The 14,926-nt window shown below is 42.7% G+C and overlaps 1 pseudogene; it reads left to right on the top strand.

Annotated features, from left to right (window-relative positions):
• Nucleotides 1-11,564: 11,564 nt before the first annotated feature.
• LOC112480483 lies at nucleotides 11,565-11,683 on the top strand (annotated as a pseudogene).
• Nucleotides 11,684-14,926: the final 3,243 nt, after the last annotated feature.

Below are 14,926 nucleotides of genomic sequence, written 5' to 3'. Positions count from 1 at the left end.
TATTTCTAATCTTTGCTCAAATGATTGTGAGTTCCCAGGGAACAGGTAAGCAACGTTGTTCACCTATTGTAGTGAATGGCATGTAGCAGTCTCAGTCATTGTCTATGAAGTAAATGATTTCATCATTTATTCATTCAACAAATATTTATTACATGTCTGCTTTGGGCTAGGCACTGTATGAAGAATTAGGACATAGTGATGAATGAGACAAAAACTAGCCTCCATGGAGTTTACCTTCTAGGGGAGAAAATAGGAACACAAATACATTGTCATAAAATAAATGTCAAATGTCAGTGAATGCCCTGAAGGTAAATGATTCCAGGGGAAAGGGAGCACCATTTCAGATGTGGTGTCCAGAAAATACCTCTATGAGATGGTCTTCAAGCAGATGCTGAGTGAAGTGAGAGAATGAGCAATTCTGAAGTTTGGAGAAAGTGTACTGTCTGTAGAGGGAGTATTGAGAAGGAAGACTAAGGTGGGAGTAACCCTGATGTGTCCCAGGACCAGAAAGGAGACTGGATGGGAATGGGACAGTGGTAAGAGGCAGGATTAATGAGCCCACAGGAGCCTGGCAATGCAGGGCATCCTAGGTTGTGGAGAGGAGGCTGGATTCTATTCTGAGTGAGAGGACAAGCCATTGGAAGGTTTTGAGCAGAGGAATGATGTGATCTAATTTGTGTTTTAAACTGCTTCATGAGAATTAATTGGAGAGAATCAAGTGTAGAATTAATTGGAGAGGATCAAGTGGGAGGTGATTGTTAGACCAAAAAGATGTTGAGGGATTTGACTTGCATGGTCATGTGCTGGACTATGGTGATAGGAATGTGCTCACCTGCAGGACACATCTGACTGTCTATTTTTAGGATGTAGGAAGTAGGCAGGTTCAGCTAGAAAAGAGTTTAGGGCTGGAATCAACAATGTTCATTTCCCAGCATTACTATGGAAATTTGGGCAAGGCAAGAAGTAACCAGGGTTCAAGGATCAGAGGAGACTAGTTAGTAGGCAGTCCCTGGGTATATAGCCGCTCCTTAAAGGAAGATAAGAAGGATAGGGAAGGCCAGGTGCTGGAGGGCATCATGATAACTTAGCCCAGGACCTGCCCTGCCTCCACCTTACATTATCCCAAAAGCCCCACCAGGTGGTAAAGGAGTTGAGATTCTGGCAACAAAAAGTGCTGAGATCTTCACCTCAGCACCAGCAGCTGCTGCACCCTCACTGACCCTATTCCTAGGCTGAGGACAGGAAAAAAGGAAATCAAAGCAAAACTAAGCCCCCTACCCCCCAATTACTCAGCTAGGTCTTGTTTTCCAGTGTGCTGCAAGAATGCAGAGAGGCCTCCTTGGGGAAACAGGACACCTTCTGTGGTCTCCTGGGGTCTCGGGAAATAGCTGGCTGCACAGTTTTCTTGTAGAAGCCAGCTCATCTTGGGTACCACACCTCAGAGCTGAACTCCCCTCCCTGAACTGAGGCCCTCCAGTTCCTGGGTGTCACTTTTATTTTTTTGCTATTACAGAGGGCTACAGGGGACAGCAACTAAAATGTTCATGTAAAGGTCTGAATAGATTTATTCCATTTCTATCTTAGTGCTCATTAAAAAGCATGTGGGAAAAAAAAAGATACTTGGAGGTAATCCAGAGCCAACCCAGAGGAGAGAGTGCAGAACTCCTACACAGAAACTGCCAAGGGGGATTTATGACCATCAGAGTGATGCCAGATGGCTCTGCCTAGCAGCCAAGGTCCTTGGAAATCTGGATAAACATCCTCCACACCTCCCCAGCATTACCTCACATACCTCCTTCACCTAAATCTTTTTCTCCCAACCAGCCAGGGCCTCAGTGTTCTACCTGCAAGCCACACTGATTTCCTGAACCCCCCTCCCTCACCCGACTTGTCTTCTTAGCCTTCCTAAGTCTTCCCGCTCCTGTGAGGTATGTATTCAAGTCCCATCCTTAGCAGTCTGCCCTCACTGGTTTGGCTCATGTAAAACTTCCAATGGCAGACAGAATAATGGCCCCCCAAAGATGTCCATGTCCTACTCCTGCAAATCTGTGACTATGTTCCCTTACATAGCTAAAAGGATTTTACAAATGTGACCAAGTTAAGAACCTTGGGATGGGAAGATGATCCTGGATTGACAGGATTGGCCCAATGTAATCACACATGTCCTTATAAGAAGGACAAAGGAGGGTTGGAGTTGGAAACATGAGATGTGAGGACAGCACCAGAGGTTGGAGTGATGCACTTTGAAGATAGGGGAAGGGGCCACAAGCTGAGGAATACAGATAGCCTGTAGACGCTGGATGAGGCAAGGAAACGAATGTGCCCCTAAAGCCTCAGGAAGGAATATAGCCATACCAACACCTCAATTTTAGACTTCTGACTTCTAGAAATGTAAGAGAATAAATGTATATTGTTTTAAGCCACAAAATTTGTGTTAATTTGTTCTAGCAGCCATAGGAAACCAGTTCATTCTCCTTGTTTTGAATGTACTTCTGACACTCATTTGGCTCTTTCACCACATTCCACCTCACCTTGTTCACCAGATCTAGTTCTTGTCTCCTCAACTAGTCTGAATGCCCTAGGAATTCAGGGGACCCAAGTTCCATAGCTTCTGCCTGTCCTTGGGGCTTAACATAAGGCTTAGCACATAATGAATACTTTTCGAATACTAAGAGAAGGGACCATAGTCAAATGGTCCAAGGCTGCCTGTATATGCACTGCACACTTTATCCCCACCTGGCTTGCGAAATGTGTTCTTACATTCAAGAATTTTCTTAGGGCTTCTACAGTCCAAGCACTGCACTAGGTCTTAGGGATACAATGATGAGTTGGACAGAGACCCTTTTATCAAAAATTTACGGGCTAGTGGGAAAGACGAAAAGGCAATAACAGTAAACCGTGTGCTTTGGGGAGCTATGGGAGCCAGGCAGAGGCAACCAAATTGGTCTATAGAGTCAAGGACGGCTCCCTGGATGAAGTGACATCAAAGGTGAGATCAGAAGGATGGGTAAGAGTCAGGTGGAGAGAGCTGAGAGGGTGCTGGGACGGGGGCATAACAAATAATGTGCAAAACAACACAGTGGGAGATATTTGTATATCCATGTTCATGAGCATTATTCACGATAGCCAAGATACAGAAGCAACCCAAGTGTCCATTGACATATGAATGGATAAACGCATATGGTATATACATACAATGGAATATTATTCAGCCTTTAAACAGAAGGAAATCCTGACATATGTTCGACATGAATGGACCTTGAGGACATTACGCTAAGTGAAATAAGCCAGTCACAAAAAAGACAAACATAGCATGATTCCACTCATATGAGGTACTTAGAGCAGTAAAATTCATACAGACAAAAAGTAGAATAATGGTTGCCAGGAGCTATGGGGAGGAGGAATGGGGAAGGATGGGCACAGAATTTCAGTTTTACAAAATAAAGAGTTATGTGGATCGATGGTTGTGATAGCTGCACGACAATGTAAATGCTTTTAATGTTGCTGAACTGTACACTAAAAATAGTTAAAATGGTAAGTTTTAACTTTAAATATTTTACTGCAATTACAAAATAAAGTAATTTAAAAGAATATGGAGGTTCTAACCTCTGGATACAAGTATCTGTAATCATCATTAAGCACCTTCCACCTCTAAAGGCAAATCAGATGTGCTCCCTGCCTCGGAAGCTCATAGTTAATAAGGGTGAAATCACGTAAACCTATGTCACTCCTTTGTTGGAGTTCCTGAATTCTACCATTGTCCGTTATTTTGGAGACCCTCCATTCCACCATGGTGAGAGTTAGCCTTGTCAACACCAAGTCTCAGTCTTCCTTATTTCTGGAGTCTCTATAAGAGTACCCCCAAAAGAGCTGGGGGCATTTCACAAATAAGCCATGCTGCTGATTCTGTGAGGTCTCACCCTTACTTCTCCGTAGATCTCTGGAGCTTGGACACCTCTAACGGTGTTTGACTGGGATGCTCAAAGAGTGAGTCACAGGCTCGCACACGGCTTTGGACAGTCCCCGGCAGCTGCATGTCCTTCAGAATTGCAGTTAGGAGTTCTTAATGTCTCCTCCTGCCAAACTCCACTGACCACCTTTCTCTGAAGCTGGTGGGAAATAGACATTCGTTTAGTGCCCAGACCCTTGAGGGAGGACCCACAGCAGTGGGACAGGACACTTAATCACACAGGGCTCCTGCCAGCTCCCTTCTTCCGCAGAGGCCGTAGACTCACTAGGAGAGGTGGAATGGCATCCAGGGCAGCCTCGCTCTGCACCAGGGTCTCCTGTCTCCTCTAAGCCTCAGACCCTGTGGCTCAGCCTTGCTCACCCTGCCAGACTCATCGTTCACTTATGGAGATTTCTTTCTGTAAGTTCCCATTCTCTCTCCTTTCCGTGGGGACTCTTCCCCATCCAGTCCATCAGATATGTCTTTGAAGCTCTGAATTCCAAATAAAGTAAAGGTTCAGATTATTTCCCATGGAGCACCCAGGCCCCCGGGAAATCACAGGATGTTGCTTGACACCTGTAACCAAGTCCCTGAACGTTTCATGACAGTTAGAGTGATTGTCTCTGCCCAGAGCACAGAGAAGGCCTCCAGGGGAGTGGTGCTTAACCTCAAAGTTGTCATATTCTAGTCTCAGCCAAGCTGCCCTTTTACACCAATCTGTACTGCAATCTTATAAGTGTTTTCTTAGCACTTTTGAATTACATGGTACAGGAGAGCAGAGTCGGGAGAGATTGATTCTGTCCAGGGACGTTGTTCAAGAGAAAGGAGTAGGGATGGGGACATACCCCTTGACGTCATCTAAACAGCATGCATGGTAGTGCAGAGCTCTGTTATCACTCATCTCATTATTGTACACATTTACATGTTCTATAGGTTAAGCCACCTCCTGAAACACGCAGAGCTCTGTTATCACTCATCTCATTATTGTACATGTTCTATAGGTTAAACCACCTCCTGAAACATAATAAGGCTTACGATCAGAAGGAGTCAGGCTGGCTAGTGGGAAAGCCTTGGACCTGGTGCCAGAGGACCTGGGTTCATGTCCTGACACCAGCCAGATCCTTTAGCCTCTCAGCATTTTGGTGTGACTGCCTTTAGGAGGACACACCACCACCAATACTTGTACTTCCTTCCTTAGAGGACCTCCATGAGAGCCAAATGGGATGGTGTATGAGAAAATGCTTCAAAAGTTATCTAATACTCTACAAATGTAAAATAAGAATAAAAAGATAGTTAAACAATAAAAGAATATTTATTATAAAAAAGAATAATGACAAAAACAGCATAAATCAATGGGCCTATGAAATGACTGAAATATCTGTGAAATATCTTTTAATTAGCACATTATGGGTATTTGTCATTGCCAGAGAAGCCTCAGTTTGGGAGATGGAGTCCAAAACCACATGTAAATGACCATCTGAGTTACAGGTCAGGAAGGATAGAGGATGTGTTCTCACACTTAGCCGTCAGGAGGTATCCTGAGTGACACAAACATCCGCACACTGTGCTAGTCGCCCCAAAACTAAAAAAAAAAAAAATTTAAAACATGCTGTATGTTCAGATTCTCATTGAATGCAAGAGTCAACAACCAGTCATTTTTTTCCGCTTGAAATGTAGTCTTCTAGAACAGTGCTCCTGTAGGATCAGACTCGCTTCCCACTCCTCCATCCACAGGCTTGAATTTCCCTTCCCTGGGTCCCTCCCTGATTCTTTTGTCCAGGAGGCGCTACCCCCACTCACTGCAGTGATGCAGGAATCAAAGGAGGTGACTGGGAGAGGGAAGCTCTCACCCGCTCGGCTAAGTGAGAGAATTGTTAACAGTGAGGTTGAGGAAGGTTAGGTAAGCTGAGCATACCCAGCGTTGCCATGGAGTTTGTTGAATTAGACAAAGAACAAGGAGATGCTGGTAAGATGAGATGACCCTAGCTGACCGAGTCACATACTCTCCCTGCCAAAGTTGTACACACAAAGCCCTGTTAGGAAATCACCTGGACTGGACTTCTTTTTCTTTTCACTTGTGGGAATTTAGGTTGTAGGGCTAGGAAGAGAGTTGGGTGTCTTATGTTCAGAGGGCAAGAGAGGAAAGATCCAGCTGGGGAGCCTGACCTAAAGTCCTTATGTGACATTTGGGTGAAAACTGGGGAAATCAAGGACAATCAGCAAGTATTAAGTGTAGGACCAGGGCCAACAGTAGGAGTTGGAGCTAAGAATCAGGAGCTGACCAGACCCAGTGTGCCAAGAAGACTTTGGAGGTGTAGATAAGACTGATAAGGGACCTGCAATACATGTCTTGCCTTTGATGACTGTCAGCCACAAGGTATGGGGTTGAGTGGGGGTGACTCCAAGTGTAAGGCCTGAGTGTCAAGCCCTGCTGTACCCTTGAAATAACTTACATACCTTTTTAGCTTTCATTTTCTCACCATCCACATTCCCCCCTCCCCACATGTTTCCCCTCGCTGCTGAAAACTCTCCACGGTTAGCACCCATTTCTCAGATCTGCTGGTCATGAGCCTGATGTTTCCTGTGAAACTCACCCTTAAGAAGAGAAATCAGTTCTCATCTGGGTGCAGCGTCATGCTTCATCACCTTTTGACATGCAATCCCACAAACGGCTTCCTATGTAAGTTGCTAAGAAGTATCTATCACATTTTCATGAAAGAGGAAACAGAACTAAACTGCCTCTAGAAAAAACTTGGATAGATGAAAGCCCACGATGTCATTTGACTCAAAGCTAGTATTGTGCTTTATTATTGCTGATATTAAAGCATGATAAGCAATATTCCAGTTAATTTATCATTGGCCTTCACCTTATACTTTTGCAATATTTGCAATTTCCCCCCTTTCAGTACCCAGAAGGGAATAGCAAATATTTTACTTTATTAAGCACTTTATGGACAAGATTCAGTGGTATAAGACCTAGTGTCTAGTAACTTCCCAGCATTAGGGTTTTAGAAGTGGCGTTTTATATATTTTGGTGTTTTTCAGGTTTCTTTTGCAAGCCAGGCAGTTTTTCTAGTCTAGGCCTTATTCCTCGTCTCAATCTTCAATTTATTCGCCCAATACTTTTGAGAATATACTACATACCAGGTACTCTTCTATGTGCTGAACTACAGTAATAAAATTTGAAATGTTGGTCTACTAAACCTTACTAAAAAAGTGATATTTGAGTAAAGATCTAAAAGAAAATGAGGGAAACTGCCATGTAGAATCCTGGAGGAAGAACATACTAGGTAGAGAGAAAAGCAAGTGCAAAGACCCTGAAGGAGAAATATGCTTGGTATATCTAAGAAACAGCAAGGAGATCAGTGTGGGTCGTGCCGGGCTCTCTGGGCTCTTACCCTGGGGCATGGGAAGCATCGGAGGGCTTTGAGCAGAATCATTCCAACTGCCGTGTTGAAAATAGAGCATGATAAATCAAGAACAGAATCAAGGAAAATAACTGGGAAGCTAATGCAATAATTCAGGCAAGAGATGATGGTGGCTTGGACCAAGGTAGTGCCAGTTGGTGTGGTGAGAAGTGGTTGAATTCTGGGCATATTTTGAAAGTAGGAGTGAGAAGATTTTTTGGCAGATCAGATGTGCAGAGTGAGAGAAAGGGCGGAGGGAGTCAAAGATATCACCAAGACTTTGAGCCAGAACAATGGGAAGAATGGAGTTGCCATAAACGGAGAAGCAGGAGATGAAGAAGAGGATGGTGGAGGTTAGAATATCATGAGCTAATGTTTGGATATGATGGGTTTGTGATGCCTATTATAGTTTCAGTAGGTCAAGTAGGCATGAATATATGAATCTGGAGCAGAGGAGAAAGAAGGCACTGGGGACGATATTTAAAGCCACAGACTGAATGGGTTACCCAAGGCAATGTGTGTATGGGTAGAAAAGAGAAGATACCCGACATTTAGAGGTTGAGCAAGTGAAGAAGAATCAACAAAAGTGACTTTAGACAAAGCAGCCAGAAAATTTTAAAGGAAAATTAGTGATTCCCGGTATTCTAGAAGACAAGTGAAGAAAGTGTTTCAAGGAGGAGTGATAAAGTGGGCCAAATGTTGCTGTAGATATGTCAGATAGTCTGAGAGGTGAGAAATGGCCATTATGTCTATAAGATGATCTTGATAAGAGGTTTTGGTGAAACGGCAGGAGAAAAAAGTCCTGATTACGGTGTGTTAAACAGAGATGGGAGGAGGGACATTAGAGAAAGTGAACCAAGACAAGTTTTCAAAGGAGTTTTGCTGTAAAGGGAAGGAGAAATGGAGATGACTGCAAGAATAGTGAAGCAAAAGTTTTCTTTCTTTCTTTCTTTCTTTCTTTCTTTCTTTCTTTCTTTCTTTCTTTCTTTCTTTCTTTCTTTCTTTCTTTCTTTCTTTCTTTCTTTCCTTCCTTTTCTTTCTTTCTTTCTTTCTTTCTTTCTTTCTTTCTTTCTTTCTTTCTTTCTTTCTTTCTTTAATATGGGAGAAATCATGGCATGTATGAATGCTGATAGAAGTTTTCCAGAAGAGAGGAGAAATATAATGCTTCAAGAGAAGAAAGGATGGTTACTAAAGAAATGTTCTTGAGGAGGAAACAGGAGATGGGTTCTATCTAGTGCATGGATGGAGCTATTGGCCTTGCTTTGGGTCATGGATGAAGTTCATGCTCCTTACTCTAGAAAAGGCTGAGTTTATGCATTTATATGAGAATGATTTATTTTACCCACAAGAGGGCTTGGAAAAATAGGATATTAGCTCCTGAGATAGATAACTGTAAATAGTCTTTGGTCATTAAAAAGCCATGGTACGATCACACCAGAATCCCATGGAAGAAAAGAGGTGGCATCTCTGATTGGAAAATACATTGATGGAACATATACAATTTGGAATAATTCTGTAGATAGAAATAAGGCAATAGATAGGACACAAGGACTTTTGGCTCTTTTCATCTGTATCTTTCTTCTACTTTTGATATGGAAGCAAACTATTTCCTTATAGTAGGTATTAACCTAGTGATTTATTTAAACCATAGACCCAGGTGGCACACTGTGACTGAGCATACACTGCCTGGAACAGAATAGACACTCCCTAAATACTTGTTAGAAAATGAACACAAGAATGCATGAAAGCATGAATAAATAAATGGCTTTTATTCTGATACCAAGCTACAAAGGTAAACATTTGCCCCAGAGATTTTTATCTTCCTTAGGAAATAATGTAGAATAGTTGAAGTATCACAAGCTTTGTGGACATATAAATTTGATCTCCAGGTTGCATCTCCATTAGATGTGTTTCTTAACCTATACTAGTCTTATCTATAAAATGGGAATAGCCATAGTCCTTAACTTATAGAATTGTTTTGGAAATGGAATCAAACAAAGAATATTAAGTGCCTAGTAAAGTGCTGGACACAATAGATGTTAAATAAATGTTGACTGAAAAACAGCTCTACTTGATGACCTTGTAAAATTCACTGACTTCACTTCTGCAATATCTTTAGATTTTCATTTCAAGCCAGCCCATAGGGGGAAAAAAAAGTTCCAGAAGGTTTCTCACCAGCTGTGTGAAGTTCTGCTTCTTTCTTGAACATAAAATTATTTCTTCTATGCCTCGAGCCTTTTTCTCACTCCAGTTTGGTGATTAGTTCTCACATTTTGGGTGGCTTCTCTTTGTTTGTTTTAGGTTTGGACTTTGGGATGGAGATTTGAGGGTCCTATTTTACTGTTAATGAAGCTTCAGCCCAGAACACATTTTTTGGAGACACTCTGTGTAAAGAGGAGTGAGATGCAAGACACAGGGGCCTCTCTGACCACAGCCACCAAAGCCAGCTTCGCTGCACTGAGAGAGATGTCCACCAGGGAAACAAGAGGGGATTACTTTGTGGTTGCTTCACCCCCACCAAGTCATGTGTGACGAGAAGAAGATTTGTTTGACATCTCTTTTCAGCTGCGGTCAAGAACACTCAGCAGGGGTTATTGCAGGCATTACAGATGTTCTCACAAGATCCCGAAGAGACTTGTAGTGAGAGATGTTTCTCAGGAACACAGGGCCACCTACAAGGGCTGGAAAGTAATCTTAGAGGAAATAAGCTGCTTAGAATCAGGATTTTTAACAACAAAGAAAGGATAGCTTACCCACAAAGAATGAAAAAAAATTTGAGGGGATACTGTGCAGGAATTTGGGCAAAGAAATACCTGACACTGGCGTACTCTGGCCAGTGAAAAATGGCAATATCCAAGTTCAGGTGGGAAGCATTCTCCCCAGCAGCTGTGACCTGCTCATCTCCTCCCTCCCACCATCATAAATATACCCATCAGCGTGCCATTCCAGGAAGCCCCACAAGGCACCTCTCCTGAGACACTGAGCTCTGCTCAGGTGAATATTTTGTGGTCTTCTGGACAATATTCTCTAATTCAGGTGCTTGCCAGCCTTTTTCATGTTAGGCGCCATTGCTCTGACAGCATTCTGAAGAGCCCACGAAAAGCTGCTCAAAATGAAAGGCAATTTCTCAGGATTCCCTGACCACTGCTAGTGCTGACGGGATAAATATCTCAAGGCACACCATAATCCACTTCCACAGACTACTATTGGAAAGCTACCCAAGCCCACTCCTATCTCTACAAATTTTTCCCCAAAGAATGTGCGTTTAGAGAACGGAGAAGCTGAGTAGAAATCCACAAAGTCAGCGGAACAAAGAATTGAGAGACAACCGAGAGAATGGAAGTCAACAGCAATAATATCATCACTAATAATGTTGATAGACTACTAATACAAGTAGGCTCTGGCTAGTTGTCTTATGTGGCTTGCCTCAACTTTGGTAACAACCACGTGACAAAAGTACTATTGTTATCCCTATTGCAAAAAAGATAAAGCCAAAACTTGGAGAGGTCTGGTAATTTCCAAAATGCTACTAATAATGTGATGATCCTGGTACTCGAAGCCCATTAGCCTATGTTCTTAACAAGTGATGTGGCTACTTTGTAAGCAAGAAAAAGATAGCCCAGGGGTGGTGGGTAGGTGAATGTTTCTTGCCTTCATGTAGGAGATGACTTGATTTCACCCAGCCATGAGAATGAGGACTTGGAGAAATTCAAGATGGGGAGAGTTTCACTCTCTACCCATAACCTCTGCCTAACTTTGAAATGAGGAGTGCAGCAAGCAGTGTGTAGCTGCAGCTGCAGCTAGTGTTTAAGAGGTTTAGGGGGCTACCTGTCCCAAGAAAGATGGAGACGGGTGAACACTTGGGGAATCTCATGTTCAAAATATGAGCTTATGTTATTGTCTCAGTAAGTGAGAACACAAATACAAACTTGCTCTGACAGGAAAGAACCGAAAGCCATCAGGTGCCCTACCATACCCTTTGGCAGCTGAGCTTTCCTCCTTTGGCACTCTGGCTTCTCAGATAACCTTACCACTGTTCCCATTCACCCGAAGCAGAACTATCAGAAACCAGGGAACCTCACTTCCTGCCTCACTGAATATCAGACTTGGAGTGAGGACCACTCAGCGAGACTAGTCCTTCCAACCCTGAGATAGAATTCTCAGAGACTTTAACAGGATTTCTAGAAGGGATTTTTCAGAACAAGAACGTAGAGGGCCATGCCAACCTGAGTATGCCCAATCTCATCTGATCTCGGAAGCTAAGCACGGTCAGGCCTGGTTAGTACTTGGATGGGAGATCACCTTGGAATATCAGGTGCTGTAGGCATTTAAAAAAAAAAAAAGAAGCATAGAGCCAAGGACCCAACCCTCGGGCCACGGACCAGTACCGGTCTGTGGCCTGTTAGGAATGAGGCCACACAGCAGGAGGTGAGCGGTGGGCGAGTGAACAAAGCTTCATCTGTATTTGCAGCCACTCCCCAGCGCTAGCATCACCATCTCAGCTCTACCTCAGATTATCAGGCATTAGATTCTCATAAGAGCAACGGTCCCTGTTGCCAAAAAGGTTGGGGACTGTTGGCATAGAGAGTACTTTCTAACCAGAATAAACTGATGAAGATGAAAGCATTGTTAGAAGAAGTCAGGCCTTCTCCAGCTCATCCCTGAGTCAGACAAATACAAGTCATAGGCTTAGCTTCCAGTGACTAACTCATAGCATCAGTGTGTGTGGCACAGACTAAAGGGTGTATGAATCAGACCAGTGCATCCAGGTAGGTTGCAATCTACCTGAGCAGACTTAAAGGACAAGGCAGGTTGTTAATTCTTGTCCCCAGTGAAGGCCCCTTTTATGATTCCAGAAACAATCTCAATCTAAGAGCAATTTTGTATGCAGTAAAGAACAGAGTGACTACTTGCTTATCATAGTCAGTGTGTGAACTCTCTTCTAGTTTTATTTCTGGTTATTGCTCCCATATAAGATTATGTCCAGAGGCCTGAAGCATTGCTGTGTGCCTGGCCACTTATGGGATCCTCACCTAAGCTGGCTAGCAGTACTGGGGATCATCACATATCCATTTCCCCAAAGGGCACAAACACAGAGGCAGCCAAATTGTGTTTCTATCCAGATTACTTCTCTCCCCTGCCACACATACAGGAGGGCACAGACCATTTTAGGCTCTAGAGATCTTTCAAGGTCATGCCCCAGTACTATTCTCAGGTGGTATGGCTTCCTGGCTTGTTTCAAAAGAGGCTTGCTGCTAACTCCCCAAACTCAAAGATCACACAGCTTTGCTCTGTCTCCTCCAAGGGCTGATCAAGAGGCTTACACTGAAGCAGAAGAGATTTTAGGTTAGAAGAGCTTTTGAGGAAGCTTCGTGAGACCTGATTTTAAAAGAGTGAAGAGCTTTATCTTCTCCAGAGGCTTATGGGCATGTCTACTGGCTATCTTTTGGGAGAATCTGAGAGCATCTCGCTGAAAGACGGGGGTGAATTGGAAGTCCAGAGAAGGAGAGGAGTTTTCTGCCCCTCCCTTATGCCAGAGCGGCCAATGACTAATAAATACCAGAAGGAAAGCTCAATCAGTGTCAGAAATTAACTTTGTTAATGTCAGGGAATGGGCAGCCTTCCAGGGATTCTGACTCAGAGACCCTTCATTCTGGACCTGGACCTTTGAGCAGGAAGCCCCAGAATGGCAGTTCCAGCCATTCCACTACCTCCCTCTCCTTTTCACCTTCTCCTCCTCCTTCCCTTTGATGGCAAAGCTATTCCCTGGGAGAACCCTAAACTTGTCCCCAGCTGTGGCAAGTTGGCAGATACACCAGCCAGGAAGTAGAGCTGTGGAGGTGATCAAATAGAGGTGATGTCATGTGAAGGAAGGGCCAGGGATGTGTGCAGGGCCAGGGGGAGGAGAGTGGACTATACAGTTGACCCTCAAATAACCACAGGTTTAAACTGTGTGGATCCACTTGTATGCAGACTTTTTTCAATGTACGGTACTATAAATGTCTTTTCTTTATAATTTTCGTAACAGTATTTTCTATAGCTTACTTTATTGTAAGAATATAGTATATAATACACATATACATATAGTATACAAAATATCTGTTAATCAGCTGTTTATGTTATGAGTAGGGCTTCTGGTCAACAGTAGGCTATATTAATAGTAAAGTTTTTGGAGAGTCAAATGTTATATATAGATTTTCCACTGTGTGGAGGGTCAGTGCCCTTAACCCCTGCATTGTTAAAGGGTCAACTGTATTTAGCTAAGCCAAAGAAGCATAAGTATAGTAGGTCAGGGTGGTTTTAGTGTGTCTAGAGATAAACAAGTAAAATAACAAATTCATGGTGAAGCCAAAGTGCTACGTCCACAGAGATCTGAGTTTGCAGGGACAAAACAAGAGTTTCTACGATCAGATGAGAATTGTCACCTATACTCAATAAGGCAGCTAGTACTCGGAAAATGACTCTATTTTCTGCTAACAATAATTGCATACAAGGACTTTGGAGTAAGTCCATTTTAGAAGGAAAGGTTTAGGGTTTGGCCTATGTTCACTCTCGATGAAACACTCCCTGTCCCTTCACCCCCACTTCACCCCACCTCCCCAGGCTTCCTGGGTCTCCTCAGGGAAAAAAAAGAGAAATTTGGTTCTAGAGATTGTATCATAAACATATCTCCATTCCCTCACATTCACTCATATTCCTAAAGTTTATAAGTCACTTAAACTCCCACATCCCAAGGCATAATCATATACATACAGACACACCCACAGCACCCTACTCATTGATCTGCTGACCACATTTACACATAGTATCCACATAAAGGGTGTTTGTGCCAAATCATACAACCTCTTGGCAGTCTGATGAAATCTATGAACTCGCTCAGAAAACTATTATTAAATGCATAAAATAAGTAAAATTACAAAAGAAAATAATTATATTGAAGTTTAGTTTTCAAAATATTTTAAAAACATATCTGTGGTTTGGTAATATACGGGCTTCCTTATTAAAGCTTTAAATAATATCTCATGATAGATCTTGCAGCTAACATTGTAGTGACTATAGATTATATTTTGATCTATCTGTAAGAACTGTAAAATAATATGAAAATTTCTGTGATTCTATTGGTAATAAAATCATAGACAGTTTTAATACTAGTGCAAATTGTTGCCTTCATTCATATTGGAGGAAGTGACACATTTTATTTAGAAGTTAATAAAAATAAAGATTTAACTTTCCCCCCCATTTAAGTTCATGGACCCTCTGAATTTTCTCTGTGGACGGCTTGAGGATCCAGAGATCCTAGACTAACAATTACCCAACCTATCTAGCGTATGTACTTAGATAGCAGTGTACGCATTTATTCATTATACCTACAAACACTTATCCACCAAGTCGTACACATGCATTTCTAAATCACCCCTCATAAATACCCAACCAACACTTTCATATACAGTTGTGTGATGGGAAATGTTTAACAAACAGGCAGCTCTCCTGGTCAAAGAAAAAAGGGCCGTGGCTTGTAGCATTTGTCAAGTTCCATGGTGTGAATACTGCCACCGAGGCCAACTTTGAG

The sequence above is a fragment of the Pteropus alecto genome, unplaced genomic scaffold, assembly GCF_000325575.1.
Source record: "Pteropus alecto unplaced genomic scaffold, ASM32557v1 scaffold224, whole genome shotgun sequence".
Lineage (NCBI taxonomy): Eukaryota > Metazoa > Chordata > Mammalia > Chiroptera > Pteropodidae > Pteropus > Pteropus alecto.
This window is presented reverse-complemented; position numbering and strand designations above follow the sequence as displayed.